The sequence below is a fragment of the Dermacentor variabilis genome, chromosome 9 (genome assembly GCF_050947875.1).
Source record: "Dermacentor variabilis isolate Ectoservices chromosome 9, ASM5094787v1, whole genome shotgun sequence".
NCBI lineage: Eukaryota > Metazoa > Arthropoda > Arachnida > Ixodida > Ixodidae > Dermacentor > Dermacentor variabilis.
In genome coordinates this window covers 114,565,416-114,579,173 of record NC_134576.1, presented here as the reverse complement: position 1 = coordinate 114,579,173, position 13,758 = coordinate 114,565,416, and the positions used below count along the sequence as shown (strand labels likewise).

Below are 13,758 nucleotides of genomic sequence, written 5' to 3'. Positions count from 1 at the left end.
GACGTCATCACTTGGTCACGTGGGTTTTGGTACCCTCGGATACGATAACGCCGGACGCCGGATTTGTTGCTTCATAGGGCATATAATGCTTTCGCCTTAATAATGTAAGAAACATGCATTAGCTGCAGTTTCTTTATTTTTTATTTTTTTAGGGATAATAAGCTACTAGCGTTGAATATAAATAACTGATGTTTGACTCTAAGCGTGCACAGTCCTGTCGCGCGGCAATAAAATGCAAGCCTTGTTTGCGAGGACGGTGGATATAGACTGCACTGATGAATAGCTCAGGAAACTGAATGAATACGATCCCATTTCGACGGGCAACAATTCGGTTGAACATCATGTCTTTGTCGTTTATGAAAAGGAAAAGAAGATTGAACCAAGGGTTCTCACGAAGAACACAACGACAAACAACGAAAGTGGACTTTGGGGGCTAAATGAAATAGGAAAATGCAAAATAGGGCAGCGTGACCAGACTGAAGGCGGTATCGAACAAAGGCGGCCTTGAGTGAATGCTGGTGCTCGTCTGCAAACAACGACTCGGGTTTCTGTCGCACTAGAAATAAGGCTGCTGAGGTATTCACTCCAGATTGGGAGACAGAGAGCAAAACAGCTCGGCTTTCAAAATTTCATTGTTGTATTACTTTGTGCCTGGCAAAAAAATTTAAGAAAGGAATGAAGAACTCGGAGGAAGCCCGATATTCGGCCAAATCAAAAAGCTAAGTTAAATGGAGCTCGCTCATGCTTTTTGCTACCAAGAGCTTACATAAAGTATTTCCTTTTACTTTGTTTAAGTGAGTGTTGAAGTTCGCCTCAACCATCTACGTGGCATATTAATGTGTTTTGCTGGGTTTTATGAGGCCAGTTCACAGACATATCAGGAGACGCCGTCGGTTCTGAAGGTGTCGAAGGCATCTTTGCGACTGACGCCTGCTCCGATCGAGACACATATTGCTTTTTTTCCTTTATTAAAGTGCGGGAGACGTGCAATAACAAGATCGAGACGCACAAAACATAGATAAAAGTCAATCAATCAAATAAGCCAGCTTTATGCTCGTGGTATTCACTAGAAGAGTAAGATGGGGTGTAAGAGCCAGGAGGCCATTTTAGAAGGCTGGAGGTTATATATATATATATATATATATATATATATATATATATATATATATATATATATATATATAAGCAACGACGTTTGGCTGGCTTCCTCCCCCTCGGTGCCACCTAGCGGTGACCATCCTGAGTCACCTGTCTCGCGCCTGTAACATGAACGCCTAACTCATAACGCTCACCTTAGTCTGGTGTGTACAAGGAGTATAAAGTTGGTTTGATATATATATATATATACTAAATTTCTCCCATGTTGTGCTTGGCTTGATATCTGTTGGCCATGATTAACATACTCGAGACTCTCGGTTCAGCTTGTTCTCTCGCTTACACACACACACACACACACACACACACACACACACACACACACACACACACACACACACACACACACACACACACACACACACACACACACACACACACACACACACACACACACACACACACATATATATATATATATATATATATATATATATATATATATATATATATTAGAACAGTTCCGAATGTGCCACTGATCTAACGTTTTGGTTATGCTCGATCTAGATTGCACAGAATAATGGTGAGCTTCACGGCTGGCTTGTCAATGTAATGTACTTGCTGACAGGTTAGATTTACGATGTGCACTGCACCATAGGCATACCGAGCTTTAATCGAAACGGCAATAGTCATGTAAATGGTAACACTTACGATTTTGAAATTCGCTGTAACACGTGCACCTGGTACACAGCGATCCAGCTGAAGACAGCTTCTTAACTGACTTCACACGCATTTCGCATACCTGGGAGCTGGGTATCTTGTAACAGCTGACAATATGACCATTTCGAGCCTCCAGGACGTTGAAGCCAGTCACGAGTGCTATCAAAATGTAGGTCTGCACAAGGCAAAAAGCAAACTTTGGTCGCAGTGGACGTGAAATAACGCTAGGGGCGTAATTAGAGCCTAGACAATATTAACCACATTGTACTAAACGCCTGTAAAGGGTGCACCGTCGCAGATATAAGCATGGCGCGGCAAAGCCGCCCTACAGCACACTTTGGGGAAATGGAGCCACTGTCCTTGGACTAAGCATGGCTCGCGCGAGGCTATGGTGTTCGGAAGGTGCCTTCGCCGGTGTCCACAAATTGGTAATTAGTGACAGAGTAGGTAAAGTTTGTGGTAAATACATAGTTAACGCCAATATGGACGAAACCTAGCCACATTGCCCCACAGACTTCACCATTTCTGGGATCGGCACACCTATCCTGTTGGTAAAAAATAGCAACAGGTCAACAAAGTGTCGATGCTAAAAAGTGCAAGGTCGACGTGATTGCGCCTAACATACGACACGAATAAGGTACGGAATGAGTGAATAATGAACATGAAGAAGAGGCAGAATAAGGAGATGTAATCAACATTTATTCATAGATTACTTGAACCCACATAGAGGTAGACTGTCTTCTTTAGCGTCGACAGTTGGTTCAATATTTCATTTTATTTTTGCCCCGAACAACAAATACAGCCTTTTAAAGTTGTTTAGAATGTACTTCCTAGCTGCAATGGTGCGATTTCAGAATACGTTGGTCTCATAAGGAAACAATTGTTTACATTCTCGTCATTTTGCTACTCTTCAAGGACGTAAATTAGCGAAGTCATCTCCCGATTGCAGTCGTTAACGATTGAAGACGAATTTAAGCCCCCCGATTTAATGTGAGCAGATTTATTTTGCACGGAACCCATGTTCCCACATTTTTAATATTTGTTAAACGCCAACTTGCCCATTATACATTGCCAACGAACGCGAATTCATTCGCTTAGATCAGGCCTGTTTCAGCATCCGACGCAGGCCCTAACATATAATATATTAAAGAAATTCTCAATAACGCTTCGAAAAGGCAATACAAAGCGAGCATACAGTGACGCCAAGTAAATCATAGGGAAACAATCTCTGTTTTGACTGAAATGTAGAAATCACAAGAAATGGGAAAATAGATCTCTTAAAAAAATACCCAGAACTTGTTGCCAGTGGGAGCCATACACACTGGCAGAAAGTTGTAGAATATTTCGCATTCACCTCTTCTTCTAATTCTTCGTTTATTATTATTATTACTATTATTATTATTATTATTATTATTAATACATTTAAATTAAAACGCTGTTTACTTCCCCTATGATTTTGATGACTATTTTCTATCGACTTCATTTTGTTCTTACGACGAATAAATCAAGCCCATTGGTTCCCTTGACTCTCTTCACTAGATACAAAAGTTGCTATATAAATGCTGTATGGTTTGTGTTGGCTTACTTTTGCCTTTTAATATAGTTTCTGCAGAGACGAAATCGAATGTCACGCGTGCTTTTCTGCAAGGGAACGTTTCGCAGACGCTCGTTAGCTGCGAATAGCAGGCACGGATGATTCGTTAGGGAGCGCGGAGTTTAGCCAAGCACTCGCTGAGTCAGTCGAATATCGAGCCACTCCTCCCAATTGTAGATCGAAGCCTTCGAACTAAAGAAAACGAAAAAAAAACGAAGGGAACGAAGGAAACGACGGAAGAAGGTAGTAAGAGATATACGAAAGATAGCCCAAGAGATTCGCGCTAATTCCTCCTAATCTTAGAGAAGCGCTCCCTGTCCACCAATCAACGTCATTAACAGACTCGCTCGTTGGCTCGTAAACACGGTCGGCTTTAAGCCCCCCCTCCCCCCTCCCCCTGATTAGCGATCCACTTCAGAGGGCTCGACCACTGTCGGTCTTTCTTTCGAGCTCGTCGGCTTGTGGAGGGTTCGAATTAAACCCGTGTCGGCGTGCCCACCAGGGAAACCCAGCGGAAGAGGTGGTTAGCGCATCCTACTTTCCCAACCAAGAGCGGTCACATTTCGGAAACGAAGCGGCTAGAATGGGCGAGATCGTAGCAATCGTAAGTCAAGGAAAGCTGTATTGCTGTCTTCGTCGCGTTTGATTTCTTCGTGATGGCTTTGTTAGTTGTGTTTGCTCCAGAATGCGTTTTGCCTGCTCTGTCAGTATTCTAACCCTCACACACACTCTCTGTCTGTCTGTCTGTGTGTGTGTGTGCGCGTGTGCGTGTGCGTGTGCGTGTGCGTGCGCGTGTGCGTGTGTGTGTGTGTGTGTGTGCGTGTGTGTGTGCGCGTGCGTGCGTGTGCGCGTGCGTGCGAGTGTGCGTGCGTGCGTGTGTACGTGCGTGTGCGCGTGCGTGCGTGTGCGTGCGTGTGTGCGTGCGTGCGCGCGTGCGTGTGTGTTTGTGTGTGTGTGCGTGCGTGCGTGCGTGCGCGCGTGCGTGTGTGTGCGTGTGTTTGTGTGTGTGTGTGCGTGCGCGCGCGTGTGTGTGTGTGTGTGTGTGTGTGTGCGTGCGTGTGCGCGTGCGTGCGAGTGTGCGTGCGTGCGTGTGTACGTGCGTGTGCGCGTGCGTGCGTGTGCGCGTGCGTGCGTGTGCGCGTGCGTGCGTGTGCGTGCGTGTGTGCGTGCGTGCGCGCGTGCGTGTGTGTTTGTGTGTGTGTGCGTGCGTGCGTGCGTGCGTGCGCGCGTGCGTGTGTGTGTGTGCGTGCGTGTGTTTGTGTGTGTGTGTGCGTGCGCGCGCGCGCGCGCGCGCGCGTGTGTGTGTGTGTGTGTGTGTGTGTGTGTGTGTGTGTGTGTGTGTGTGTGTGTGTGTGTGTGTGTGTGTGTGTGTGTGTGTGTGTGTGCGTGCGTACGTGCGTGCGCGTGCGCGTGGACGTTAGCCTTAGCTTGCGCATGCTTGGGATAAAATTGTAACTGCGACGGCGGTGCTTCAGCGCCCTGCGTGAACGCTGAAGTTACTGAGGTGGTCCAATTTAATTCGAAGTAGCGCACTACGTCGTGCATCATAATCAGGTTGTGGTTTTAACACGCAAAACTTCGAAATTTGTTAAATCTTCTTTTTTTTTGGGGGGGGGGCAGGTGTATGTGTGCCTGTGCGCCTGTGACGTCTGCCTGTGCGCGCGGGCGAATTCGTTTTTCTTTTACGTGAACTAATAACAACCTGTCAGAGCACAATTTTTGAACTTTTTTTACTTTCTTACTTGAAAACGCGGACATACCTTGCATAACGAATTGTAATGTGCATGCTGCTCATCATCACAGTCAGGCTAATGCCCTTCTAATCGATTTCCAGATAGAAATTATGGAAATGATTATGCGCCTGCTGTTTCAATATGAAAGAGAATATTAGGCTTCTTAGAATACATCAAAGCAGTTGAAAAATATTTCGCGCTTTATATCAGTTTATATCCTAGCCACCACCAAGGAATTATAACACGCAGTAATGCTGAAAGCAAAAAATGGGGGACGCGTTTTCATATAACATGTAAATATTCACTGAGCTACAATGTCCAGAACGAACACGGTTAGTTTTGCCGAATATTATTTTACATGAACTATTTGTAGTAGATATGTCAAAAATAAGAAAATACACGGGCGCGCACATAAAGCCTGGTACAGTTTTTGCCTGAGAAATTAAGCCTACCAACAAAAGGAAACTGCCCCAAGAAAGCCCTTTTACTGAACCAATACAATTTACTCTGTCCGCCCACAAGTTTTAGAAAGATTTTGATCAAGAGCGCGCAATAAATTATAGTTAAGTAAGCGGAATATTGCTCCGGGGTTATGTTAATATTTCTTGAAATATCAGCAAGCGAGAAATAAATTTCTCTCGGCGTTCAACAGCATGTACTTGTTATCCTACCGTTGGTTAGGGGAAACCTCCTAAGCCGTAATAATGAATAAAATTTTAATGTGACTATTTTTTTTCAATCACATACTATGAAAAATACGCTTTACCTAGTTATTTAGACTATACGGCAGTTTACACGACGCAGTGAGTTTAAACGAATCGATCGTGAAAATTGCTAAGATGCAATAATGTTGAAATCGCACGATCAGGCATTATCAAACGTTTCCTTATGAATACGAATGACATCGAGCGTATTTGGGCATACAGAACTGTTTTTATTGATTCTTTCAATAAAAATTATATTTACTCTTTTTTCCTTTGTGTAGTAGACATTTCGGCTTCGCGCACCTGCGCTTCCTTGCTCCTCGAGCTTATCCATAGGAAATGCAAATTATCTACAGTAAGTCTGCGTCAGCCAGGAAGAACTAATGAACGTGATAGACACCATATTCTATTTTCAAAAATGCGCGCTACTAATGAGCGATTTAGCTTCGACTTTTCAGGAACTTTGAGCTGGAATAAGCTGAATTTTGATATTACACGTGTTTCTTCTTTGCAGTGTCTTGAACAATATCTAAAAAAAAGTTACAAGTAACTCTGTACTCTACTAGAACGGCTCCTGTTACTAATTGATTTCAATATTGATATATATTCTTTTTACGTTTGTACGTATTTTTGATTTGAGGCTCCTAAAATATAGCTGGATTCCGGTACATATTTATCTTTATCGTATGTACACCTTAACTCACACCCGAACTTGAAATAAACTTAAAATTTCAGACTTGACGGCTTCAATATAGAGGCCCGCTTTGTTTCACGTGAACATGCGTTAACTCGCCGGCTTCAATATAGCAGTCGCAATATGCGTCCCAGTATTACACTAAGATATTAATTGATAAATTTTATTGCAAGAATATTTACTACGAATTTTCATGCAGGTAATGTCCGTCTTCTTGACTGATATACACCAGGAAATGGAACTTGGTTGTCCGCCACACACCATCTGTAAAGATAGTCTTTTGTCGATAACGGAAAAACACGACATGAACACACCAGGTGTTCTTTGTTAGCAGAACTGTACAGGACTACTCATTGGTCTAGTTTACTCGAAGGGCCTGGCGTTAAGAAACGAAAAGACATAACAACATTTCCCTAATAAACTTTATAAGTAATGAATTTGGGGAACACATTGCAGGTTACGAATTGAAGCCTGTGAGTTCTGTAGGCACGCCCAAATGAAGAATGTTCGAAGCTAGCAGCAGTTTTGACATTAGCGCCATCAAATTTGCGGCAAAAAAAGTTCGGCAGCATGTTACACTACCGGAACACGGGAAGGCGAAAGCCTGTTACGCACTTGGTACGGCATTAAGTTATGCGATCGGAGGGGGTCACACTTTTGCAAGACATGACGAGCTGCATTGCGGAGTAAACATGTGGCAATCCGCTGGCTGCGAACTTTGGCCTCCTCTCTACGTTGCCGCCTCGCGTCGTCGAGTTGCAGCTTTCAGGTTGTTCGTCTTCTTCGGGTCGTTTTCGACGCTTAGCTGCGGCTTCGCGTGCTCGTATAGAGCGGCGTCAGACTCGCGCCAACGACGTTTCTCTTCGACTTTACGTTGCATCGTCTCAAAAGGGGAAAGCAACAGTCGCGGTAGAGCAACTTCCTCCCGTCGTTTCGCATGTCGCACCTTGTCTCTCGATTGGCGACCATCCTCGGCCGTAGCCTGCTTCCGGAGTAAGGGGGAGGGGGTATGCAACGCTTTAATGCTTTATTGATGGTTCCGATGCTTGTTTCGAGCTCGTTCTTTATTGAAATGTATGCTATTCTATGTGTTGTATGGGTGACATCAATGAGTGTATGAGCCACTGCACTTTTTTTGCTTGCTTGCTTACGAAGGTGTGAGGCATTGCTTATGATGATAATTTTTGCACCACTCGTATAGACGAGGCCTTAAGGGGATATGAGCCATTGAAACGAGCCAGTTAAGCCTTTCGCATTAAAATGAACGGTTGTTTTGCTGCTTTAACGCATTACCTTGCATGACATTTTATGCGTTAAAACTCACCAATAAACTGAACATCAATATTTTTCTTAGCACACTCAGGGTAAGAAATCCCGAAACTCTTGTCTTCCCCCGAGTACGTTTCAAGTGAAAAGGCATTGATAAATCGCCAGCAACAATTCCTAAATTTCTGTAACTGTTTCATTATGCGTTTGGAATGCTTCTGCAAATAATCTGCGCCTCTTGGCGCATCCCTTCTCAAGAAGTAGAATTCTTCTTAATGCAAAAAAAAGTAATATTTAAGTATTTTGTGAAAGGTAAAGAAAGAAAATGCCCGCCACGGTTGCTTAGTGGCTATGGTGTTGTGCAGCTAAGCACGAGGTCGCGGGGTCGGATCCCGGCCACGGCGGCCGGATTTGGATGTGGGCGAAATACGAAAACACCCGTGTATTTCGATTTGGGTGCACGTTAAAGAACCCCAGGTAGTCCAAATTTATGGAGTGCCCCTCTACGGCGTGCCTCCTAATCAGATCGTGGTTTTGGCACGTAAAACCACATAATTCAATTAAAGAAACAGTTGATGTACTCTGTTTATTCTTGCTTTTTTATAACTTGTATTCAGTTCGCCTACGCTTTAGACTTTCGTGTTCACTTGAGATCCCAAATCGAGTAGCTCGGAGGAAAGCCTTCCCAGCTTTCTTCACCTGATCACCAAGTTACACAGGCAGCTACATCGCTCGGCGAAGCAAATTCTTCCATGTCGTCCCACGTCCTTGGTCCGCGCAAAGCGACAACACACCCGTCGTTTCGCCACACCGTCGACAACAAAAAACTGTCACGCGGCTTGTCACGCAGCTTGTCACGCCAAGGCAGTACGTGGGTGAGCTAGGCGCGATGTGGCGAGACCCTGCACGCCAAAGAGTAGAGACCGTTGAAGAGTGATTGGAAGCTCTCGCGGTGCGCGGTTGAGAAAGCGAACTGTCGAGCTCTCTGGGCTTGTTAACCAAAGGTAACCAGCAAGAACTGATGACGACGTTAATGGGTTTGTTGACTGCAAGGGGGTGAGGTCTCTTGTTTGGCTGAGCAAACATCGTCTTCTTGCGTAGCAGCCAAGGCTCCGGGCGCTACGCAAACAGTGCGCATATAAAAGACTTATTCCTCCGCGCTTTCCCGGAGGAAGTTGTTTGCGGAGCGGAACTGTTCGCGGTGCCGTTTTTGGTGATCTGTGACTGTTTCTAAGGAATAACAGCACGTATCTTACGACTGTCGTCGAAAAGTCGATGTAGTCGTCAGGTGTTAAGAAGTCGCGTGTTGCACACGCCTAAGATTCCTTTGTTGTTGTATTGAAACTTCATCGCATGCGTGGCCGGGTAGAGGTACTACCAGCTCCAAAGCTCCTTTCTTATTTCCATGTTTGCAATTGGCATATATTGCGCTATATGGCTATAATGAATATAACGATGTAACGGATATAACGAAGTAATTTTGGCTCCTGCTACTTCGTTATAACAAGGTTCGAGTGGAGTGTGTGGTAATGATGATGACGAGAGTAAGGATGGCAATGATTGTAATAATGATGGCGACTAGTGATGATGATGAAAGGTTGTGCTCAATTTCAACTGCGCTTGCTGCTCGCTGTCGTTTGAATTTGACCCCTCTGACCTTTTTTTGCTGTACTTTCTGTTTAAGCAATCAGTCTCCAGGTGTTCTTTTACCGATTTCAATGTGCATGTAATTAAGAAATCGTTTTGATGTCAGACCAAAATGAATCACACAAAACCCACGAGCTAATTGCACTCTGCTGTTTTTATCACAGGAAAATCGGAGAGAATCACAGGAGAGAACCGATATTTTCATCGACATAGCAAGTTTGATGAACGCATTCTCTGGCTAATATTTCTGAGAAAATATGAAAGTTTCCGTTGTGATATTGCACACAACACAACCAACACGGTCAAACGCTTACTTCACGAGTACTTAACAAAATCTGCGGCAAACACGTACAAGAAAAAAAAAAAGAAATATATCAAGGTGCTCTGCAGCAAGTGGGAAACTAGTTAATTGATTTACGCGCGGCACAAGAGCGTTGTAATTGCTTAACGAGGATGAAACACATTTCAACTTGCCTGCGACGGTTTTGAGCAGGCAGCGTCGATGAATGAGTTATTTTCTACTCATAACATAAAAAGTAAAAAAAAGAAGAAAGCAAAGGGTGGAAAGGCGATACACTTCTAGCCCATCGAGCAGGGCTAAATCTTGTTAACCAGCAGTTCCGAATTATCGCTTAACAACTGCTTCGGTTCCGCAGCAAGATGGGCGTGCTTCTCAATCCCTTCATTGCGTACGCCATTAACGAGAACATGAGCGTGTTGTTGTACGGACGACGAGCAGCCCAGTGCAGACTAATAAAACGGACGGAACGTAAAGAAACAAAACATCAGTCCGCCGTCGTTCTTGCGACAGATATAATTACACGAGTACGCGGAGTAATGAGAACTTGGGAAATATTTCGAGGCTAGCAACACGCGCTCAGTGTGATCACCGCCTTTACTTCTGGAAACATAATTTCTCCGAGATATTATAAAGGTTATCTTCTAATTAGACCTTAATAATTAACTTGAGTACTTAATACTTATTAAATTCTTAACCTTAATACCTTAGATATCTTAACTTCTCCGATGTCATCAATTCTCCTAAACATCTTTTATTATTTAACATCGTTTACAGTTGTTTTTTTTGTAATTCTATGAACAGAATTACGAGTATATGGAGACATTAGTGGAGTTTTCAGCTCGGCTTCTTTTGCCGGTTACGTTGTCCTCAGGATCCGATGGCCGGCAGCCGTGGGTGATGCAGAGATAAATTCCGCGAATAAACTTTTCATTTGTTAGTAAACGCAAGTGCCGTCTCCATTCTTGTGTCTGCGCGAGCGTCGCTTGGCGCTACCAAATACGAAAAGACCGAAATGAATGCCACGGGTGTCATAGAAATGTGTTTTCTTTGGAAGTCGATGCAGCCTTCCTTATGGCGCGCGCTATAATCGTACGTGAACTCGAAGACTGGTCCTAAGTTGATGTCTAGCGAAAACGAAGTTATTACGCGAAATCGTACTGCGAATCAAACGTTGGCTGACATCCGCAAATAAGTTGCAGTTATTTGCCAATCTACATAGTTCCATCCTACGCACAAAACACAGCCGTCTAGTTGCAAGACATACCTTCCGGCTGCAAGATTTGGCTGCAATTTCTCAAACGCCCTGGACCATGTGCCGGGAAGTTGTTGAACAGCTTCCCTCGTCTGTCTTCTCCAGTTTACCTGATGTCGGCCCTCTCATTCTCTATATACCTTTCTTCCTCGTCTTTCGCCCCTTACCTGAAGAAGGACAGCGAACCAGCCGGTGCATATATATACTTCAACCAGACTTATCGCGCGCATGTCCTTCACCTGCGGATCGTACCGCCCCAATAAAGCTCCATACTAATATATATACATATATATATATACATATATATACACACATATATATATATACATATATATATATATACATATATATACACATATACACACACACATATATATATATATATATATATATATATATATATATATATATATATATATATATATATATATATATATATATATATGTGTGTGTGTGTGTGTGTGTGTGTGTGTGTGTGTGTGTGTGTGTGTGTGTGTGTGTGTGTGTGTACAACAATCTTCTGCATGGAGCACGGCTATTCTTGAGACAACACAACACAAAGGACGGGCGATATCGGTCCGCAAGAGTTAACAAGCGAGGACGGTGGAATTCACATAAAAACGGAGCGACGTCCCACGCATGTTTCATTTTGAGTTGAAAACAGGCTCTGTTGAGAACGTCCATGGTTGTATGCTCTGACGAAGACCGGGCCTCTTTGGAAACGCTAGCACAATATCTTCATTCGTGCCTCCTTTGTATAGCGCAACACTTTGCGCGCATATATATATATATATATATATATATATATATATATATATATATATATATATATATATATATATATATATATATATATATATATATATATATATATATATATATATATATCTTGCGCTTAAAAGTGTGCATGTTTGGGAAAAGTTGGAACAGCTTGTGATACGCTATCACGGGGGGCGCGCTGATTTTTCATTATGCTGTTCTTTTAGTACAGCTTTTTTATCGCGCCATTCTTTCTTTTTCTTTACTTAGCTCTACGCAACAATGAGCACTCTCTCTGATTACAATTTCCTTGCTTTCCTTCTGTAGAAGCCTCGTTCTCGGTTTGATGGCCTGTAATATGTTCCGAAGCCACTTTACAACCCCTTTCGCAACTCCGTTCGAAGTTCGTTTTCTCTCGGTCACTATTTTCATTTTTCATTTTTGTTGCCGGTGGCCTGGTTTTCTGCAGAAAGTACTCGGCTGTCTGCTTTATTGTTTGATAATAACGATAATATAATAAACATAATTATGATATTGTATGACGGAGCGAGCGTATCCCGAAGCATTACAAGTTAAACGTCAATTTCCTCACAAAATTCAGCTGAAGAAGTAAACCTAGCGACTGTTCCTTCATTAGTTCAGGAAATAGTTCTGGTTACAGTATTGAATACAGTTTTTGAATAATGTAGCGGTGCGCAGCACAGGATATGCCTGAAATGTAATCGCTATCATGACCATCAATATCATGTCCTTTCACCAAGACAACAGCGAGCCTGCGAGCTCTGACAGAGACACACTCATGCAGTCGACGTGCAAATCCTTCGAAAACCATGCCCTCCATTGAAAAGGCTAGTGCTAAAAATGAGCAACTAATGTGATGACGCCTTCCAAAGTATCCCAAAAACATCTCTAACACAGGAGTTGTAAAGTGCTCTGAAATTTTATTTCCTTACTGACGCGGATTGCTCAACAACTTATTGGTCGAACCAACTTACACGTGCGATACTGCGTGTGTGCATACGAAGCTTATAACAGGCACCATCCTATCAATGACACAACGTCGGCACATTCCCAAAGCTTTTCTTTTCTGCCAGCGTCATTACACTGCATGACTACCTGCGATCATCCACGTACGATGTAACCTTATACCTTCAGTTATGTTTCACTAACTCTTGAAGTACAAATTTATTTTGTTCTTGCTTAAAATTATGTTGCCCCACACGTTTATGGAAACTTTCCCTCTTTTCAGTCTTCTTTTGTTGTACACAAAGAAAGCCATCACAACTGACTTCAATGGGACTACACGACTTCAACGGCTAGTTGTAGATTGCAAATTTGAGATTTTCGCTTCCCTAAGTAAGCGACATGTAGTGCTTTATATAGCCGCTCATCTGGCAGAAAGCGGTACGTTATTGCCATTAATAAACATAAAAGACTTACTAAAAAAAGGACATTCAGTTCACAAACGTGCCCGTCCTATATCCCTCACATATTTAGTTTCAAGGGTGGGGCAACCTGCACAGTAGTGCGTGCAAGAGTGTAGCGGAGGAAGGAAACGTCTAGGTGCGACTCACCTCTTTCGCAGTTCTAAAGGCGACCAGCAACAGGCGGAGATGTCACATGCGTCGCCGTTTCGATCCGGGCAAAAGACCCCGCACACTCCGATCAGACAGTCCCGCAGTCCGCGCTAGTCCAAATTACAAGAACACTTGCACGGCGCTAGGCGTTAGTGAGAGGAAAAAAAAATTGAAAAAAGAAGCATCCGGTAGCTCAGACACTAACGCCATCATTCGGCGCAGGCGGCTGCAGCGTCTGCCAAGTGCGTCTCGCTATCGTCTGCTGCCGTTCTGCTGTTGTCTGCAAGCATCGCTACTTCGCTCCAGTGCGCGCGCGAGCGCTTCCGTTTGAATTGGCAACGTCTGTCGTCCTTACCTGACGATGTTGTCCGCTGATAGGTTCGTGTTGCGTGCGCTTTGTTGAAGCCTTCAGCACT

General features: G+C 43.6%; 1 protein-coding gene across 1 annotated transcript in view; it reads right to left on the bottom strand.

Annotated features, from left to right (window-relative positions):
• The window catches only part of LOC142557322 (beta-1,3-galactosyltransferase 5-like), a 247,414-nt gene extending 233,913 nt beyond the window's left edge, over positions 1 to 13,501 (bottom strand). Inside the window, exon 1 of the mRNA XM_075669066.1 lies at positions 13,340 to 13,501. The gene's annotated coding sequence lies outside the window, so the exon portion shown is untranslated. The remainder of the gene's footprint in view (positions 1 to 13,339) is intronic.
• Between the last annotated feature and the right edge of the window lie 257 nt (positions 13,502 to 13,758).